Genomic DNA, 21,647 nt, shown 5'->3' with positions numbered 1-21,647 from the left:
AATGTTTTTAACAAGATGTTCCTTCAGAAAGTCATCCATCAGCTGCATGGTCTTTTCAGAGGAGGGGGAAAAAAGAAACCTATCAATTCTACATTCTTCACCTCATTCTTCACCTCATTCCTCAAAAGATGAATCATTCCTCCTCATTCCACGTCTGGTTTAGTACTTCCTAGCTTGCACTGAGTTTTTGCATGCTTTCCCGTGAGGGCAGTGAATGGTCCCAGAAACAATGCCGGAAGAAACTTATTCTTCTGCAGGAAGGTGGTTTGGAGACCTTTTCTCACAAAGGCGTCGGGAGCAGAGTTTGCACAACATGACTCAGGCTGCCTTTGAAAGCAGTGGATGCTTACCAGCTCCCTGACTGAGCAGCAGACGGCTCAATCCTGGGCTTGGACATGAGCTGTTAAGAGGCGTGCCAGGATTCAGGTCTGGATGGGTGGACCTGCCAGGTGACTTTATGCTCCAAAGACTTCTTTCCCCTGTTAAGTGTGATTCCTGTTGAGTGTTACAGTGCCATGCAAAAGATTGAATTTTTGAGGAGGTAGTAAGGGGGAACCACAAAAAGCTGCGTTAGTGGTCTAGGAGGGAATCTCGTGAAGATTAGCAAAGGAGGAGAGAATAAGCCTAAGCAGCAGCCCAGGCTGCGCAATGGCTGTGCAGGACCTGCAGATCCTTTTGGTGGAACATAAGTCAGCAGTGAAGCTCAACCACAGGCAGAATTGATTAAAAAGAGCATAGATGTCATGTCAAGAGAAGTCCCCCTCTACTCAGTAATGGGCAGGCTGCATCTGGAGTCCTGTGCCCGGTTTTGGGTCCTGCTCCCGTGGAAGAAAGATTTTCAGTCTTAGAATGAGTACCATCAAGACAGCGAGGAGGCTTGAAGGACAGAGTGATGGACCAAGAGAGGAAGGAAGTGTGGCTTTATTTGTCCTGGAGAAGAAGAAAATCAAAGGGGAACCTTGTGAATTGTTTATAGATAAGATGGATCAGACTCATCTTGAAAGTGCATGGCAGCAAGGGGAATTCCTGCTAGGTGTAAATAAACAGCTTTCACAATAAGGATGATCAAATATCAACACAGGTTGCCCAGAGAGTATGCAGAGTTTTCATCCTTGAAGATGCTCAAAACTTGACAGAACAAACGCTCAAGCAACCTGATCTAACTTTGAAGTTAACCCTGCTTTCAGGAAGAGATAGAACTTGATGATTTTCAGAGGCCACTTCCATCCTGAATTATTCGATGATTCAAATAAAAGCCTATGCTTTATAAACTTTGGAATGACTGCTAGTCTGATGTTTCTCATGGAATGTGTTTCCCTACCCATAATTATTCCCAATTTGAAACGCTTAGGCTAAGCCATTTATCCAAGAGAAGTGTGTGCCTCACCTGGAGTGGAAGAGAAGGGATTTTTTTTCCCCAAGACAAAGTTATCTTAATCTTGTTTTCATGAATCAAAGGATAATACATTGTTTTACCTGTATTCAAATTTTTTGACAGTCCTTTTTCAAAAATTCTATTATTCTCATGCTTTCAGCAAAAGCCTACTAGGCTGGCAGAGTGCATGGCTTTTTGGCAAGGCCGTACTGCATGAAAACTTCGTGTTTGGTGAGGATTTGAACAAGTTTAGGGCTGGATGGAAGGAAAGACTCAGAGTGGAGTGTATGGCAAGGATCAAAATGTGGGGGAAAAGAAGGGAGCCGAACAGAAACAAGTCAGAGAAGGGATCGGAGCGTTGTATCTTTGCCGTGTCCTGGGTAGGACTCATTCAGCGGTAGGCTTGAAAGCCAGCCAGCCTCCCATTTACTTTTTGCGGAAGGGCTGTAATAAATGGGACAAGGCAGTGCAGGTGATGAAAGAGTAGACCGGACTTGACTGATCATTCAGTCCTATCCATTGCCCCAGAGCTCCCTAGTGATGCTTAGTCACTTTATCTAATTTTACCTTTTCTGAGGTTTGAGCTGAGATTTGAGAATCACGGTACAAAAATAATGAGCTGTAGCTGAAAAGTATTGGGATTGTGGTAGAAGATACCAAATGGTCTAAGCACTCTTCCCTGGGTGGCACAAGTTGGGCATCCCAAATTGATGGATGCTTTTGACTTTAATGTGTGTGGCTCAGTCTCCTGTGTAAAATGGTGGCTGGAAAGATGGTGATTATCAGTATTGATGGCTGTTCTTGCAGTGCTCGTTTTTCAGTGTTAAGCACTACAGGAAAGCATGTGAGGAAATTGATAATTCTGTCTTCATAGCTCAATTCCTTAAATACTCTTCACCCTTTACACTGGATAAGGCAGCAGTTCCTTCCTGGCAAAAAAATAAAATAAAAAAAAAAAAAAAAGAGGGGTCGATGGGTGGAAATAGTGCATCACAGAAGGCAACTTAATTTTGGCATTTCTTAAGCACTGACTTCTGTAATATTAATGTTAATTTAATATATTATGGTGGGTAATTTTACTTATAAAATTATATTCCTATTTCAGTTTTGTCAATTTTCTGCTGTAAAAGTTGGCCCTAGTGACATATTCCTCTGAAGCTTGTCAATCTCTTTACCTCCTCAGCATTATCTATGTAGAAGGAGAGGGCCAGTTTGTTCTCCCCAGTTCGCTCAAAGAAAAGTAAAAATGATCTTTCAGAGTCCTTGTGGCCTTTCCACCGCATGGGCTTCCACCATCCCTTCCACCTCGCTGATAGCAAATACATATTTCTTCTGCATTTTGGCTCCTGCCTCTGATGCTGTTAGAGGCTTTATTTTTAGAGTTGCTATCTTTTCTCCTGCTGCCATATCTGTCTGCAGAGAATTGCACTCCTGCCAAGTTACACTTGCTCTAGACACAACATAAACAAAATTACATGTGAGAAATGTGAAGTTGCTTGGATTCACTGTGAAAAGTGGGTTTAGTTTCAAAATAATTTCACTTCAGCCTTGTTGTTAATCTTAATCCCGGCTTTCTAAAGCAAGGGTTATCTGTTGTTGATGTGTACAGGGTATAGTGTGCTTTAGCTCTTATCACTGCCTGGAGTTCTGAAGTGCTGCAGGAAAAGAATTAATGATGTTACTTACGTGTGTCAATAGAAAAAGCTTTCTCATTTTCATATTGACACCTGAAAATGATCATTAGAACTGCTAAATAAATTGGACGTGGGGAAAAAAAAAAAAAAAGGTAGGAGAAAAATGTTTATCTTTTTTTAAAGAAAGATGTCCCAAATAGTAGATGGTACTAAGGACAGAAATGGTTTTATTCAGTGTCCTCCAAGGTCTGTCTTCATCCCAAATCCATTAGTTCTCAGATTATTATGACTATCATGCAAACGACAAGGAAAATTTAGGCATGTTCTGAGAAAGTAAAATACTTGTTCTTGAGGACACATTACTTTGATGCTAAGAAAAGAAAAAAGAAATAAAAACCAAACCCAAACAACTTTGTTTGACTAGTGTTAGTTCAGAAAGTCCCTGTTTTCAGTTAGCTCTGAAGAGTAAATACTTGGAGGTTGAAGTTCAATAACATGTGTTATTTGAACATTGCTTTGATGACTTTTTTTTTTTTTTTTAACTTGAGGAAGAGTCACAGCAACAGAATGGAATCAGTAATTTGGATGAGTCCTGGTATCTGATCCAGTGTTGAGGTAGAAGGATGTAGCTGCATGTCACAGCTATTGTGGTAACAGAGACCCATTGAAAGCCAGTTTTTCCTAAGGCTGTTTTCGGAAGAGATGTGTAGATGTTATGAAAACATAAATACAGTTGAGTTTAAAAAAAACTTTCATTGAGAGACACAGAAGTAGTTGAATATAATGAAAATGTTAATTTTATTCCTGCTTCTCTTCTGTGTTGTGCAGGGCTGCCTGGTATCTGGTGAGACTGAAACGGGTTTGACCACACTTACCTAGATAGTGTTCTGCACTTGGGAGATAAACGTGATGCCACAAGCAATGACGAAGGGAAGGGATTTGATTAATTAATTGTAAAGCAAGGCACAGATGAGCTCTAGTCCAGAGGACCCTGGCTCTTGGGGAGGCATGGAGCTGCACAGGTCATGGGTGATGTTTTTCTCTAGGAGCCATGAGAATAAAACAAGCTCTAGAGAAGAGGTCCCAAACTGCTCTGATCCTGAGTGAGTGAGCCCAAGGAAGCGTTACGTTATCCTTGGCGACATGTGGAGCAGTGTCTTGCAGTGATCTGAGGCAAACAAAAAAAAAGCTTATATGGTCGTTGGTGTGAATCTGTGAATATTGGCAGTATTTTTGCTGGCCTGAATGACTTGCATACTCGTTTCTGAAGCTCCTGGCAGAGCAGCCCTGGAGCCGGGGCGGGGGGGGCTGTGCCCCTCTTTCCTTCGCTTAGGGGCCGGTGGCAGCTCTTACCCCTGCCTGCGCCCAGCCCGCCCCCCTGCCTGCACGCCCACCGCTGCCGCCCTGCAGGAAGGATGCTCTGCGTGCCGTCTCTCTGTGATGGGGAACAGAGGTTCAGCCTGGGGACGAGGAACGCTCCAGACCTTGCGTTTTTTGCAAGTTCTCCTTTACAAGAAAGGGTTGGTGTGGCAGGATTGGGGAAAACTCTGGCTATTCTGTGTCTGCTGCCAATATGGCGAGATAAGATATAGGTGTGAAGTGGAGCGGCCCATTTAAAAATATTCTTTGTGGTTAAAGAGAAAAACACATGGGTATAAAAGGGGGAAAGGGAGGGTTTGTGTTATGGCCTGCTTGTGCTCTTGTAGCACATCATTCCCATTTATATTTTCCTAATACACTCGTCTCCTTTTTGCCTCAGAGCTGTTTTAATTGAATTTGCTTGTTCCGCCTGCCATTTAGCTGCGAGCCACCCTGACTAAAACCAGTTCCAATGCAATAACAAACCAAGCTGTTTCACTAAATTTCCGGCATTAAAAGCAGCTGACCTTCATGTGCTGGGGGGTGGGGAGAGTCTAACAGATCTAATACTGAGAGCCACGCACAAAATCAACTTGCACAGATAACTTGGATGAGAAATTATTGTAATTGCACTAACCACCCGTATTAAACACAGTTACTGTCTTTTCTGCGCAACTGTGTGTGTAATTTTCAAATATTGACTGCATTTGGAATTGAATTATCAAATGGGCTGTAATCATATGCTAGAATACATTTGGGATGAGTATGTATTTTGTAATAATTACTTCATTACTAGGCGTAACAAAGCCGTTTCTCTTGAATGTGCTTTTTTAAAATTTATTTGGGAAAAAAAGAAAAATGTGGCATTTTTTAAAAGTTCATCAATGAATACACCATTACTACTATTGGGTAAAACACAAATAAGAGGATGGAATCAGAATTTCATTTCCCATAGCATATGTATATACAACTGTACAGCTGTTAAAATTATCTTTGTGTAGTTTGTAAAACAGAACAGTCAGCCAACGCACTGTTTATCTTCGGCACTGTATTTCTGTTGCATTTGTTGGGCCAACTGCTTGCACACCAGGACTACCAGACCGCACAGGATGGTAACACCCTTGCATCATTAAACTAATGAGTTTTCCCATGCTTTTCAATGGTCCAGGATTTCACCCACTGAGTTGTCAAGATTAGACCTGTTCTGTTGCAAGGGGGGAGTATCATATTTGCTGTAGCAGATATTACAGACATAACTGATTTTTTTTTTTCACCTCTGCTGTGTTCTCTGGGACTCCTCATAGTCTATTTGTTGTAGGCTCTTGTGGAGTGAGCGATAAGATTTTCGAACGGAGGTTTAGAAAGTCTCTGTTGCTTCTCAATGGTTTGGTTTTCTTAAGTGGAAAAGAATGTGTCAAGATAAGACATTTCAGTAGCATCGGCGCTACCAAGAATAACTTGTGTGCAGAAAGGCAGAGAGGCTGCTTATTTTCATGTTTTATAGTGCTGCTTTAATTCCTAGTTTTCTAAACAATGCAACTGTTCAGGCAGAGAAGCGGTCTTGTGAAATCTGATATAATTATTGGATGCTGCCTGAGAGCAGAATATGCATTAGGAAATGGGTATGGAAGAGGGAGGGCTGCTTCTGCCTGCCCCCTCCTTTCCTCTCACCAACGCACTCAGGTTCACTGCAGCTTTCAAATCAGATTTTAAACCCGTTCATTTAAGCAAACTGCTTGGTCTTGCTTGTCATGACAATCCTTCTATTACTTGTAATAACTTGAGGATAGCACCTCCTAAAAGCACTTACTTACTAGAAAACATAATAGATGTTCAAATAGGTTGACACATTCTCAGTGTAACGATGAACACTTGGACAAAATGTCTTGATTTTTTTTTTCCTTTTCTCATTCTCATGCACGTGATTAGTTCGAGTTTCTTTTGTGCTAGAAAGTAAACTTTACCGCTGTACAATGAAGACTACAAAAAGCAATGAAAAGTAGAGTCTATAGAGAGAGAAGAAGCCTGAATAAGAGCAGTCCAAATGGTTTATACTGGTTGTCCACCGGGGAGTCTGAGTTATACATTGCTGGGTTGCTGTTATAAACTAAAAACTTTTAAAAAGTTAATTTTTTTTGTGAGTTAAGAAATGTCACACGACTCAGCATGATTCATACCACCTCTCCTTTCCGTGTTTAATTTTCTTATTCTAGTAGCGGACTGTTAACAACACTTTGCTTCCTTTCCACAAAATACTTTACTGCTCTTTGGAGATATGAGGCTTAAGCAAAACGAGGAGATGTATAGGATGCAGGTGGGAGGAAGAAGGGGGCATTAAAACTCTCAGAAAGACCCAGTAGTTTTTACTTCCCAAAATATATGTATATAAAGAGAACCTGGTATAGGAACATTGGAAATTTGGGGAAGAGAATATACAATGCAGTTGAGAATTATTTTGCTGCTACATCGCAATGCTTTCAAAATGCTTTCTCTGATAAGAATTTCAGGCTGGTTTTAGTCCACCTCGCTACTAGGTATTTGCAGCTCATCTGTTGCACAGAACCACGGTTTCTCAGGTCAGATTCGTTATTGGTCCTTCATAAGGAGCCAGGTTGACCACGTCCCAATACTGAAAATACATACCTCCTGTGATGCGATCTCCTTCCTGGTATCATTGGGAGTTGTGTTCGGGTGCGTGTTTGCTCAGGTACCCAAGACTCTGTCTGTGTTCTTCATTTCTCCAGCCCTCTTGCTGTTGGGCGTTGCAGTTGTGGAGATGAGTTTCCCCTACAGGTCTCCAGCTTGGTGGCCCAGAAAGTGGAGGTGCTCCGTGGGCTTGGCCAAGTTGATGTCGGCCGTGTGGTTGCAAGCAGCTGTTGTTTCTCTCTTATCTTCCACTTCAAACGTCACCTCTGTTCCCACAGTGTACAGTTGTTCCCCATATGTAAAACTCAAATATTTGGGATTGCCTAAGTGTAGCTATAGCTAATTTCTGTGGGCTAAGGCAGTTGGGCCCACAACATGCCTTATCCTTAACTCAGTAAGTTCACACTTGGTAAACAACTGCTGTACATGTTTCCCAAATTTCTTTATTTTTCATTACTTTCTTTTTCTTTTGTAAATAAGGAAAACCAAACAAACAACTCTTTTTTTTTTTTTTTTTTTTTTTTCTGGAAACCTTAATTTTATTTTCAGCTGGTTTATACAACTAAACTTTTCATGAACTGGAGTGTGGACTCGCAAGACAAAATTTGGAGTATCTTTGGTAGGGGTCATCTTCTTTCAGCTAATGCAGTGCAGGTCAATGTATTTTGAAGTTTTCATTTAACCAAGCAAAGTGATATAACACATATTTCTTCTAGAGAGAGAGTTACTTCATCCATATTTTACATCAAAAATGTTTGCACTGTGAATTAGTGAAGTTTGAACAGGGTATCATGAATTCTTGCCCTGCCACTTTGCATCCTAACTTCTCCAAGTAGCCGTCGCTCTGCTTTGCTTTGAAGTCAGCTGTCAGCTTGACTTGACTTTTTCTACACCACCCGTACACAATGAAAGTGTTTTATAGGTTTCAGACACTAAAAAAGGTAACAAGAAGCGGTTAAGAGCAGTTGCTGTACTCCTGGTACAGAAGCTGGGGGTACTCAGGACCTGAAAGATAAGAAAATAAGATGTAACATGCTATGTAATCTTACCCTAATAGCCCAGTTTGCATGTATATAACGCAGGATAACTGCTGCTTTATGGCAAGTTTTCCAGACGTCGTAATTGCCTGGTGAACGTTGCTCTGCTCTGCTAAGTTCAGTGACTGATGAATTCTATACAAACTTTAGACACACCACATAATGTCTGGGAAGATGCAAAGTGAAAATTTTACTTGATTAGTGTCAATAAAATTGATAAATGACAATGTGGAACATAATTTTAGCTTTAGAGAGGCTTTGAAGAAGGTGAGTGAATAAAATAACCACAGTGACGATGCAGCCTTTGCAAGAGATCTCACAATTCACGTGCATTTCAAGATCCCAGTCTTTTACAGAAAAATCAAATTCGGTGGTGCTTTACAAGTTAGTCATTGCGGAGTTTAACATCAGAAGTCCTTAGTTTAAATGTAGTAGTGGCCATATGTCAGAGTATTTGGTATCATGGGAACTGTGGAGTAGAGAAAATGTATTTCTCCCAAAGGGTAGACTTTTTATCATGTTATTCTAAGAAATGTTCACTATAAGATGTTTATTATTATTGTTGTTGTTGTTATTATTATTGTTATTATTAGCTCATTAAAACCCGGGGGCGGGGGGCGGGAACAAAAGAAAAACCTGCCAGCAAGCAATTTACAGGTGACGTGAAAACACTTTTACTTTGAAGCTCATTTTGGAGTACTACACAAAAATGGTCTTGCTGTCTGAAGGGTTTTGGCACTTTCATTCCAAGAAATACATAGCCACAGCTGTGGTGGAAACTCGAGGCTGAGTTCTCCAAGAATAAGCCACTCTAACTTCCGCCTTTTCGCTTGGGCGGAACATAAGAACGAGAGTTCAGGTTTCATTCTTCATCTGTATCTTGCAAAGAATGCCAGAATCCCCCCAAAACTAAAATAAAGCAGGGTTTTGTACGTTTAATGCAATGCAGAGGGTGGGCGGCATGGGCAAAGACACAGAGGCTCTATGTACCATGAGACACGGCTACAGCATCTTTTATGTTGTGCGTTCAAATCCGCGCTGCGTAGTGGTAAGAGTAATAAAGAGGAGTGGCGGTGGTGCGGCCATGGTGGTCTGGAAGAGCCTAGGGGCAAACCTTGCCTCTCCAAGGGGAATGTTCTGCCTTGGCGGGAGCCCAGCCAGTAAATGCCCTGCGTGGCCGTAGCAGGCAGGTAGCCCGTTGGAGTAATCGAAGCGTATGTTTTGATAGGCGATCAGCACGTGCAGTGCTGCCTGTCAGCATGCCTGTAGCTACTGCGTATGCTCCCTCTTGCCTGACAGAAACACCAGAAGGGATATTCGGAGGGCTGGGCTTGGTGGGGGTAAGGATGGAGCGTAGAGGACAAGGAGCAATAATAAAACCTGAGGAACAGAACCTTTCCCATACTTCATTTTCTGCTTTCCAGCTTTTCTCCCCAAAATGTGAAAGGGCAACTCATTGAAGTCATCCGAACCCTCTGAAGGCTGTTTTATGAGTTCATTTATCTGCCTTGCTGACGTTTCTTTTTAACTTCCTTCTCACACTTAAAATGACTCTTATGGATTGGCTGCTGTACGAAAAGCAGTAAAATGGCCCACATCTCCAGGAATGGATTCAGTACCAACGTCAGAATTGGAGGATTTTGGTACATTTTAGTACCAAACTAACTGAATGATAGAATTTTCTTAAAATTGCAAAGGAAACAACGGTGCGCTGCATATTGTGTAACTGCACTGCTTAGTATCAATGCCACCATGTTTTTCCTTTGAGAAAACGTTTGTGGCTTTCATTATTTCTGCAGTTATGTGTCTTGTCAGTAGAAAACAAAGTCTTACTCCTTTTACAGCCTTATTGCACTTGTCTGGCACCTCAAGCATCAGCGAAATGACAAATGCCATGAGCTCTGGTTACTTTTGTGAAGAACGCTGACAGTTCGTGATACGTGTTAATAGGCGCAACAGTGATTGCAGGTTTCTCCTGAGCAGTTTCATGGCTCAAGATACCAAAGCGCAAACTGATGCCATCAGTCACCGTGGTCTCATCGGAGTCCTGCAGGCGAGTTGGGAAACTGAGGACCAGCTCTGTTTGTAAGCCCTGACACTATTAATGCGATTTTTATCTTGCAACAGAGATTCCAGTCCTGCTTTTTCTGTTTGTTACTTTGTTTTGGGAGAGGAGCTGGTATTAAAACCTTGAAAAGTGTGGAGGTTTGGCTGCTCTGATTGGTATACTAAAGAGGACCTGGAAATAATTTAACTGATGTTTGACCAAAATGAGTTCCAATGTGGGGGACAACGTAGCCTGGACCTCTTTGTTTGACAGGCTTTTTGTAAATACATTATTTTTCTGTTTTGTTTGTAACCACTGGGATGTGCTTTCCTTTAGCTGTCACCAGCGGCACTGGTTGGCTCCCAGATACGCTGAATCAATGTTTGCTTGTTCCTTGATTTGGGTGAGGGATGGGAAGGCAGTAGACTTTGTTGTCACCCAGAAAATGGATTTTTTTCAACCTGAACCTTTGTTTAGATTTCAATTTCCACCTTAGGAACTCCAGCACACAAATTGTTTCTTTTTTTTTTTTTTTTTTTTTTTTTTTGAGGCTCTGACAGGAATTGCTACATTTATTTTACTACCAAGAACAAATTGTGCGCCCAGAAATTTTCTGGGAAAGAGGCAGAACACCTCTTCTAAATGCAGGGTCCTTACGTAAGCTTGTGCTTTCCTATCGGCCTTTTTTTTTTTTTTCTGGGTAACTTTTTTAAAGCAGGCGAGTTGGCCCGATGCTTAAGGCATCGAAGATGTTGCTTGGCAACTTTGGGCTGTGCGCGCGTCTCTCCGGGAGCGGCGGGACAGATGTTTGCACACAGGCTGGCTGGGAGCAACCCGGTGGCGACCGAGCAAACCCCATCCTAAAATTAGTGGTTCAAAGGATGTGTGGTAAATTAAACATTTGCACTGTGAGAGGTTGTTCGTGATACTCATTATTTGCGAAGTGTAAAAAGCTTTTCAAGAGGGTGAGAGGTTGAGATTGCCTTTCTTGATTATTTTTCGGGGCCTAGGGGACAAATATATATCACTTGTCATTTGGGTGAGTGAAATTTGTTTAAAGCTGCAACTTAAAGATGATGTTGTTTGTTTGGGGTTTTTTTTTTCCCTTTTCTTTTAATGTAACAGTACCATTTTCATGCTATTAAGAGGATTACTCTTGAGAGATACAAACCCAGATCGCCCCCCAGGTTGTTTTGCAGGTCTGTGTCCAGTTAGCAATTAGCCGCATTTCACTTAGAAAGAAACCAGTAGAGTGTGACACTCTGCTACTTTTCTAGCTCAGGATAGATGCTGGGTGCACACAGGGCACCCATCTGGAAGGTATGCCGGTATATTTGCCAAGGGACCCCCTGGTTTTTCTCCACGAGGACTGACAGCGAGAGTGAGTTGCAGAGGGAGCAAGCTGTCGCAGCAGAGGGGAGAGATGGGTTTCTCCTCTCCTCACTACCTTCAACTCAGTTTTACTGGCAGCGTCCCATCAACTGAACGTGAGACTTAACCCGTAAACTGAATTAGAGAATGTTTTTCAAAGGTAATGCATTTTGAAAGCGTCTGAGCAGCTATAAACACAAGGTGGAGGAGCTCCTGGCTGTGCACAGAGGTGGCCGGCCTGTTACCGGAGTGGTCCTTGGGAGCCCGGTCAGGCAGGGGCTGAAGGTTAGGGATATCGTTCTGAGTGGTGAGCCTAAATAAAGGCTGGTGGCCAACACCTCAGTCTGATGCCAGCACAGGCTGGCGTGGCCGCCAAAAGAGGCGGCGGTGTGACTCTGCCATCATCCCCACTTCTCATGTCACACCACCACCACCCCCCTTTTCACTCTCATATTGATGAGATCTCACGGGGAATTGTGGTGGGGAATTGATGAGATTTATTGCCTCTCCTCCCTTTTTGGTTTTAACGTGGATGGGTTTGCCTACTTCTTCCCATGGCCTCACAGTGACTTGGTGAAGGGTGCGGGATGGAGGTGGGAAGGAGTAGCCAGGAAACAGGGAAAGATGGAGACTTTTCCCCTGTTGGTAATGCAGACCTTGAACTGGCTGGGAAAGCGTGGCAGGCTGCGGGACGGGGACAGGCTGCGAGGAGCAAGGGCTGCGTCCGGCTGGGTGGGCTGGGAGCAGCCAGGCGGTATCTGGACACAGACCCACGTCCTTGGTTTGTGAAGAGCAGCCACTTCTGCTGGCTGTTAAAATACCGTGCAAGGAAAGAAGTAAGAGCAAGAGGAGGCAGCGTACTGGGAACAAATGTGCACTTTTCTAACTGGAGATGGAGAAATTGCACTATATATTTTGGGGTTTTGCTTTCTTGTTGTTTTCATCAATAAGTGTATTTAGTAGACTAAAACCACCAGTGCTTTCCTTTTCTGTGAGTAAAGTTTACTTATTGTCAAACATTGGTTCTGGGTTTTCTACTCGTTTGGCACTTTGAGAGAATAAAAATGGAAAGGGATAATTTGACAGGAAAGTTAGACAAGGTGCCTAAAATTCTTCTTCAGACATGCTGGGCGAGAAGTGTTTTAATTGTAAAGAATCCTTTGAACTAAAGTAGTCTTTTAACCATTAAAGAAAACAACCTGTGATGTCTTGGCATGTGCAACTGTAAGGCAATATAGATAGAGGATAAATATATTCATTCTTGAATACCATTCTTCTTACCTTTTCTTAAAAACACTTTAGTATGATAAGCATATGTGCTGGTTTTAGCTGGAATAGAGTTAATTTTCTTTATAGTAACTAGGAATGGGTCTATGTTTTGGATTTGTGCTGGCAACAGTGTTGATAATGCAGGGATGTTTTTGTTACTGCTGAGCAGTGCTTACCCAGAGCCAAGGCCTTTTCTGCTCCTCACCCCACCCCACCAGCGAGCAGGCTGGGGGTGCACAAGGAGTTGGGAGGGGACACAGCCGGGACAGCTGACCCCAACTGACCAAAGGGATATTCCATGCCATATGATGTCATGCTCGGCATATACACCTGGGGGAAGAAAAAGGACGTTTGGAGTGATGTCGTTTGTCTTCCCAAGTCCCCGTTAGGCATCACGGAGCCCTGCTTTCCTGGAGATGGCTGAACACCTGCCTGCCCATGGGGAGTGGTGAATGAATTCCTGGCCTTGCTTTGCTTGTGTGCGTGGTGTTTGCTTTACCTGTTAAACTGTCTTCATCTCAGCCCACGAGTTTTCTCACTTTCACTCTTCTGATTCTGTCCTCCATCCCACCAGGGGTGAGCGAGCGAGCGGCTGCGTGGGGCTTAGCCACCGGCTGAGGCAAAACCGCGACAGTGCAGTTATTCATTGCACTTTAAATAATAGCGCTTCCCTTAATTGCTGTTAACCTTCATTAAGATGAGAGGTGAACTGTGTTGGGTGCTATGCAAACACTCATTAAAGTGCCTTCCCTCTCTGGTAAATCTTGCGGCTTATAAAGACAAATGATATAAAAGCAGTTGGGGGCTGTGCCTATTAACCTGGCCACCGAGAGCTGTTTTGTTATAGGTGTCATGAAGAAGAGGTATCTTAAAAAGAGATTTGTGGAAGGCAGTTGTGATTGAGGATGGCATTTCTGTTTCTGATGGTACTTAATAAATATATGCATTGATACTCCTTTGAGTCAGTGAGACTTTAGCTTATACTCGAGGCAAACTCCTGCTTAAATCGTCCTCTGAATTAGATGCTTCATGAAAAGAAGACATAGAAGGGGTAAAGATAGTTTTGTAACTAAAATGCAAGACTGAGTTCAGTGGCATGGAAAAGGGGGAAGGAAGGTAGCTGCTGTCTTGTTTAACACTCCACAAGTAGAGGAAAACAGGATGCGCTGTGGGAATGAGGACAAAAAGCCAGAGTTTCATGGACTCAACAGGAAGCACCCCAGTAAAGGAGAATGGCCTGTGTTGACCTCGGTAGAGGTGTTCACCACCTAGGAAGCTCTCAGTCCTAGAGTTGCCAGTAGAAAATGAGAGTTGTCCTTGCCTCCTTCATTGTTAAGCTGTTTAAGAACTCTACTTAAAATAAATTTGTTAGTTGCATATTGCATGTTTTTTGTATTTTCTGTTTCCTACAGTCAGTGTATATGAAAACAGAGTACAGTAAAACCATATTAATGATTATGCATAGACAAAATGCATTAAAAATGGAAACCTTACTGAGATAAAAAGCTATCTGAAAACTAATTCTTGTCTGGTTTGGCCGCAACCTCAGGTACGACCGAAAGCATCTTAGATCCAGAAAACTTTGGTTATGTTTGATTCATGATGGGGGGCTGCAGAACTGCGGCAGGAGATAATCACTTGATAATCCAGTTCATGCTCTGAGTCAGAAAGTACAGATACGAAAGTGGCAAAGGACAGAGCTGAATTAATTGCAGTAAATCGTCTATAGGCAAGATTTCAGTTGCAGAAGCTCTGGGGCCCAATTTACTGATTGTTCCTTCAGTAGTCTTAAAATGGGGTGGATTTGGCACTGACTGGCAGAGCGAGACTTACTTCAAATGACAGACCAAATAAATGCCTGCACTGAGGTCCGTAGACCCGTGTGGTGAATAAATCTGACCTGCTGTGTCACCAGAGTTGCACCAAGGGATAGCTCACCTGAAGGTTTACTGTTTAGATATTTGAAGGCAATGGTAATATTGGCCAATTAGAGGTCTGTGGGCATTATGTTTGCAATGAGGGAAGACAGAAATAGAAGATTTGGTCTGATTTCTAAATCTAACCTTCATCTGCTGTCTCACAGTGATCGCTCTTAATTATGAGAATTTTGCTTCATTGCCATGCAGAAAGCTAAGCTGCATGAGTCATGGGCAGAACAGTTGGCTTTTAATAAATTGAAGTGGATACGGTAATAAAAAAAAAAATAAGAATCAGTTTGACTCCAAACCCATCTACCCGTCTAGACAGATAGTGCCAAGCTGGTGTCTGCGAAGAAATATCTTCTTAATAATGCTGTAATAATGCTACTACTTTTACAGTACTTGCCATTTTTTTGAAGTGCTGTACCCAGCTAATTCATCCTTGGCTGGGCTTGAGACGGCCTTTTGCTGAGTTTGATAGCATTTTTGTGTCTTGCTTTTCTGTAATGTGCTATTTTGAATGCCATGTCCAATCAATTAAGGAATCACAAGAATGTTTTAGGCAGCAGTTCCCAGGGCTGGGCAATAATCCTTGTCCCTGCTCTTCCAGGGTTGCCTATTCATCCTTTCCTGGCAGAGCCTGCGTGTCTCCCCATTCCCTTCTCCTCTGAAAAAAAAAAGCCCTTGTCGTGGCCAAATTTGCGCGTGGGCCCATTTTCCTTACAGCTGCCCTCCTCTGACTGGTACCCCATGGGGAAGGGGGGCGCGTGTGTTGGCATCTTTTCCTTCCCCACCTCTAATGTGCCTGCTTCATGTCAGAGGCTGTCTTTGCCTTTATTCTTCCCTGGCTTTTCACACTAGGAACTCCTCCTTTCCTCTCTCCCTTTGGAGGGCTTTCCCAAGAAGGTTGCATGTGTTTACCTGGAAACTGGAAAACCAAAAGTGATGGATGAATGGCTGGAAAAAGGAATGGAGGGCAGGGCTTGCTGCATGTTTTACCCATTTCGCCAGCCTAGTGTCAATCTCCTGGGTGACTCTGACTATTGCCCATACAGTTGGGTGTCAGCACGCATCCCTCCCTGAAAGACGGGGTGCTGGGAGCAGCCTGGCTTCCAGACCAGCACAGAAGCATTTTGGATGTCTGTCCAGCTCTTTGCATGGGTAGAAATGGAGGATCTTGGCCTGGGAAAAAAATGCAAGGAAGGTATATGGCACAAGGGGAAGGAGGCGGCTTTGGAAGGGATGAAGCTGGAGAGATACATCTTGTAAGGGCAAAGGAGGAACAGAGGGTCGAGGGCCCCTGTCCAAGAGGTATGGTGGTAATGGAGGGAGCGGCAGAAGGAGCTGAGTGAGGATGGAGAATGGGGCATGCTGGATTTGGGGGGGAACAAAGGGGATGACCTGGCAGCAGCAGGCTGGGAGAGGTTTTCTGCAGTCACCGAAATGGAGAGGAGATGGCGCGTGGGTAGTGGCACGCAGTGAGCTTGTGTCTAGAGCAGCAGGATGTAAAGGGTTCAAAGGCTGTGCATTCAGGGGAACCGTGGGTGTGTGCCATCCCACCCAAGTTGATGCTGGTTTTAAATGAGCGGAACGTGGGAGTTAAACTTTCCTGTGGCAGGCAGCAGGAGTTCTGTGTCTGGCTGCTGGCGGGGCGTTTCATGGAGGTGAGGAAGGACTGTCTTGCGCTGCACCAAGCCTGATGCGTTGGGACTTGAGATGAACAGAAACTCAAATTGAACCATTAAATTCAATTGCTCTTGATGTCCAGGTCTGAAGCACCACCTCCAGAAAAAGGAGAAAATAGCAAAAATAAAACCATTGTCCTGTAGCAAGGCAGGAGATCAGAGTCTCTTCTAGCACTGCCTAGACTTGGCATCCAGGCTTCCTTTCCTGTAAATGAGCACTGGGATAACTCCAGTGAAGTGCGAGGGATCATTCATGGTTCCCACCAATGTGAGAAGAGTATGGATTCAGGCTTGCTATAAATTACTGGAAGAATGGGGTTTTTAAAATAATAATTAAAAACTGCTGATTCATGGAAACCTGAACTTCCATGACAGAAGTCAGGGCAAGCTGGCCAACTAACCCACTTCAGAATTAGAAAGTAACATCTGAAAAAAAAAACCCAACCCAAGAAAACCCTGTTGAGCATTGAGAACTCTGAAACTTAGGCCCATACTGGTAACCCAGAGGTACCAGCTATCTCATATCTGTTGCAAAGATGTTTTGAGGTAAATCAGTGTGCTGAAAGCCCTCTAGGTCCTCAGATGAAAGATGGCTATTATATACACAGTATATCCACAAAAGGGATCACAGAGTGTATTGTAACTGTGGGGCAAATCTGCGTGCAGTACTGCTCAGGGACAACACGTGTTGCTATGAAGCGCTAATACTCCAGCAGTGTACCTCTGCTTAAAAGCAGCGTCAACACCTTCCTCTGCAACGGGCAGTACAAGAGCTGCAAAAGGTTGAGCAGGGTAAATCTTGCATTGTTTTTCAAATAGTATTTCTTCAGTCTCCTAGCTTGCTTTTGAGACTGATTCAAACCAACTCAGTCCTTTTCTTACTTTACTTTTTTTTTTTTTCCAAATCAAACCTTGTTAACTCTAATGTGTGTCTTAGCTGTCAAGCCCATTCCCTTGTGATTCATGATGACTTCCAGAGCTCCTGGTGGAGAAGAGTATACAAGTCTTTTTATTTCAACTGCATGACTAGAGGTATGCCCTCTCTTAGTTAATGGCACGCATTTTCCTTTTCAAGTCGCCCTCCTTCTTACGCGTGTTATGGTGTGTCAGATCTGCTAAATGGCACTCCAGCATAGCAGGTGTGGGGGGGATGTGTGTATCTTGCTAGGATTCTACATTAAATACAGAGCAGCGCAGTTTTACAGATCTGAGAAATGGTATGTCCGCTGCTTACTGTCAAAACCTCTTTCCCTTCTTAAATCCCACAGAGATGCTGCTAATTAAAGGAGAGCTCCCCCCTCCCCCCCCATGATTCTTATCAGAGGCCTGAATACAATTTGGATCTTGTCATTTGGATCTCTCAAAATACACTATCTAAAGAGAGAATAAGCTTAATTTATCCACTGTGCTGCAACAGAACGGTGCGGCATGAGAGCGTGTCGGTCTGTGGCTCTCCCATAGCCAGCCATCGCTACCCTTCCCGGGGCCAATTTCTCCCCTGGAAAAGAGCAAGTTCAGCCACTTCTGGTCCCCCAGAGCAGGGGCAGCACCTCTGAGCGCCGTGGTGCGGCAGAGTCCTGGATCCAACAGCTGCTCGTATCGTGTGCAGTTACTGGAGAGCTCAGTTACGCGCTCTAAGGGGAGCTACGTATTTACCAAAACGAAACGGTGAAAGCAGGATTATCCCCTCCCAAACGGCTTCTGTGTGTGCTAGGAATTTGTGATGCTTTCTGACGTGTGGCATGTTGTGGTCTGTATTGTAGTAAAAACTCAAAAAGTTATTTTCAGTTTTATGTTACCCTTTCTGGATTGGGAGCCGATGTATGGCAGGACCTATATTTATTTCTGTTTTGGTGATGCTGTTGAGTGGAATAGAGTCCAGATTTTAAGAGCATGTGGTTTGTCACTGGAAATGAAAATTGAACAGGTCGGTACACCCTGCCCTCCCAGCAAAAGCCCCACGGGTAAATCAAAGCCAGACCTTGCCAGCACCCAGCTTGCTGGTGTTAAGTTCACAGGGACTCTCTCCATCGCTAGGGTTTGGCTGCATTTGCAGCAGCTAAACTCATCTGTCTAAACAGACGAATTCATTTATCTGAGCCAAAAACCGGCCGGATCCCCCCGGACGCAGGTGGGGATCCCGGTGCCGGGCGGAGGGGAGGGCTGTGTGCCCGAGGAGCAGCCCTCGGTGCCCCCCGCTCGCACCGGGGCAGCGGGCTGGGGGACTGGCTCTAGAAACCTGCCGGCATCCAGCTTTTGCCGTTCTCCGCGGCGTGGGCTTTTTTTTTTTTTCTCCCTCCTTTTTTTTTCCCCCCCTCTCTTTTTTTTTTTTTTTCTTCCCTTTCCTTTTTCCCTCCCTCTCTCCGGAGGAGCCTCCGCAGCCCTGATTTGCTGGGAAGCGGCGGAGGCTCGCTCTGGGCAGAGCCGGGCTGCGCTGCCGCTGCTGACGCGTGGCCGCCGCCGCCGCCGCCGCCGGAGCAGCCCCGCGCCCCGGTACCGGTACCGCCGCCACTGGGTGCACCCGCCGCCGCCGAGGTACCTTCCCACCGCTCCCCCCCACCCCCCGGTGCGTACGGTGTCCTCCCCGCAAGGGGAAGCGGGGATATGCCCGGGGGGGGCGCAGGCAGATTGCATTCCTCCCCTCCTTTTTTTTTTTTTTTTTTTAAATATATACGTATTTTTATATATATAAACCCCTCATTTCTAGGAGCCATTTTTAAGTTAGCAGCCGCGGAGGGGGTCGGAGGGAGGTGTGTGCGTGAGGCCGAGATGCCCGGGGGGGGGGGGGGGGCGCCGGGCGAGGCAGCGAGCGGTGCCTCCCGCAGAGCGGGGAGGGCGGCGGGGGCTCGGCGGGGGGCACCGCTCGCTGCGGCCCGGCGGAGCGGGGAACGGGACCCGGCTGCTCCCGCCGCAGCTGTGCCAGAGGGGCGGCGGTGTTGCAATTTTAATGTTTTTTAGGGCGATACGCATTTCTGTGGGAAACTGCTGTGGGCGGCAGAGGCACGGCGGGGGGGGGTGTGTGTGTATGTGTGTCTGGTTTGGCAGGGCGCACCCCGGGCCCCCCCCTCCTCGGGTGCCCGCTGCCCCGCTCATCTGGGGGGCACAGCGCCTGGGCAGTGCAGGGGGAGACGGGCCCCCCCCAGCCCCTCCTCTCCCTCACCACCCGGCCGGGGCTGCGCGCCTTGCGGTGGCGGGGGGGGGGGGGGGGCCGTTTCCCTCCCTCCCCCCCCCCCGAGCCGTGGCTTCTGCAATGCGGTGGGTGTGGTTATGCACGGAGCACATCGCAGCCCCGGACCGCTGCAGTGGCAGCGCCGCGCCGCCCCCACGGCCCCGGCCGGCAGCGAGGGGCCCCGCCGTCCGCGGGTGTCTGAGCCGCCGGCCCGGGGCTGCTCCGCCCAGCGCTGCCGGGGCCGCCCGGGGGAGGAATCACGCGTGGGGCGGGCGCGCGCCTGCCAGCCTGACTCGGCGCGGGCTTCCAGGTGCGCCGGAGCGGTGGCCCGGGCGCTGCACGCGCCCCTCCCTCCCCCCACTCGTGTCCCCGCGGAGCGCAGCGTGGAAGTTGCGGTGCTCGGCCAGGTCTGTGGGGAAAGGGAAGCAGAGAACCCGCGGGTGTGGCCGGCAGGAAGGCTGTGCGGTCCCGTCCCCCTGCATCCCGGCTGCGGCCCCTCGCACTCGGGTGACCAGAGAGGGGCTGGGGGGAAATAGTATTTTGTCATTTTGTGGGTTCTTAGTTTTCATTCCGAGTTGAAACTTTATCATATACACCGAGAAGCTTGAAAACTTATGCTCCTGTGAGCATCGCAAGCAGCAAAGTATTCCGCCCTTGCAGTTTCTTGATTTCTTTATTTCTGTTGGGGCTGTGCTTGAGGAGGAAAGCGTTCGGTAAAGGTGATTATCGCTCTGAATGCCGTTTGCCGGCGTGTGCTTGTGTTTGAGGCCGGGGTGGAAAGTATTTTCTCAGCTCAACATGCATGTCGCTTGTAAGTCGAAGGGAAAGTACCTACGACGTTTGAAGTCTTTTCTGTCAAAATGATTGCAAGCCAGAGGCCTGCTTGCCAAAGCAAAGCTCGGGGTTAGGTGTGGCCCACGTGCGTCCGTCCTTTTACAGCGTAGCAATCTGAACGACATCTTTTTTGCATTTTACTTTTACTATTGTCAGCGTTTACCTGTGTCCGTAGAAAGCTGAAAGATTTGTATAAAGAAAATGACTGTAACTAAATTTCACAGAAAATGAGGAAATAAGGAAAATATGTAAGTTTTTGATCAGTAAATCTTAGTCAGATGTGATTGAGTATATGCTTTTCCCCTAAAGCTATGGAGTAGAGTATTAAAAGGTCAAGATCATCCTGCTGCATCACCAATGTGGTTAAATTCAGGAGCCTTGCTGCACCTGTGTGTGTACGTGCATAATATAGGGTAGGCGAATACCGCTGTGCTGGTCTCCTTGGGTTGGAAAGTTTCAGCTCTAAGGTGAGGATGAGACCTGCATGGCAATAAGGGGAGAAGAGAGCCCCAGAGCACCGCATTAGAGTAAGAGCCGCTGGAAGTTTATTCCTTACGGCACCGCTGGAGCAGGAAGGCTCCTTGAGCTGTCGGCATGCTGCAGACCTGCTCGCTGCAGCAGAGAACATGAAACGCACCGGGACGTATTAAAAATACATTGGTTTTATTTAATCAGACCAGTACAGTCTGGGCCTCTCCCTGGACTAATTGCACGCAGTCGCATCCCCCTGTTAATGATGCAGCTGATGGCCCTTTCTCCCCAAAGACTGCCCCGTATGACCGAGGAGCTGGTCGGATGCATGTCAGGAGCTCATCCGATGGGAGCCTCCTTCTGCGGTGGGTAGGTTTAGCCTTTGGGAGGAGGAGGAGGAGGAGGAGGAGGAGGAGTAGAAGGAGGAGTGGGGGGGCCGCAGGGTGTGGCACCATCCCCAGATCCCCCCGCGCCTCCGCCTTGGTGGCTCCTTGCAGGGTAGGGCTGTGTCTGTCTGCTGGGGAGCTGCAGCAAAACTCGAGGGGTCTAATTTTAGTTGGGGTTTTATTCTCTCTTCCGAGAAGGAGCAAGTGAAGGTGAAGCTACAAATTACGTAATTTTTGAATTAAACAGGGTGAGTTCTTTTTTCGTCTGTAGTGGAAACCTGCTGAATATTTACTCTTTGATGAAAAAGAATTACTGTTCACAGGTTTTTCTTTGAAGGCTGGGGAGGTTTTATAGATGATATGGGCACTGGTGGTAGGTTTGACCCACAGTAGCGGGCTCACACCTATATTTGTAAGATTTGTTGTTTGGTGCGATGGTTGTGAA

At 45.8% G+C, this 21,647-nt stretch overlaps 1 protein-coding gene across 50 annotated transcripts in view; it reads left to right on the top strand.

The window, feature by feature from the left end:
* Positions 1-21,647, top strand: part of EPB41L3 (erythrocyte membrane protein band 4.1 like 3) — a 145,439-nt gene that overhangs the window by 29,591 nt on the left and 94,201 nt on the right. For 32 of the 50 annotated variants that reach the window (XM_075744345.1, XM_075744355.1, XM_075744389.1 and 29 more), the window contains exon 1: positions 18,722-18,877. The exons of 12 other annotated variants lie outside the window; for them this stretch is intronic. The gene's annotated coding sequence lies outside the window, so the exon portion shown is untranslated. Of the gene's footprint in view, positions 1-18,721; positions 18,878-19,666; positions 19,919-21,280; positions 21,451-21,647 lie in introns of those variants that run through there. 6 more of the 50 variants (XM_075744380.1, XM_075744340.1, XM_075744352.1 and 3 more) reach the window with 5 other exon arrangements.

Source organism: Balearica regulorum, chromosome 2, assembly GCF_011004875.1.
Source record: "Balearica regulorum gibbericeps isolate bBalReg1 chromosome 2, bBalReg1.pri, whole genome shotgun sequence".
NCBI lineage: Eukaryota > Metazoa > Chordata > Aves > Gruiformes > Gruidae > Balearica > Balearica regulorum.
Note: the sequence above shows the minus strand (reverse complement) of the source record. Positions and strands in the feature narration are given on the sequence as shown.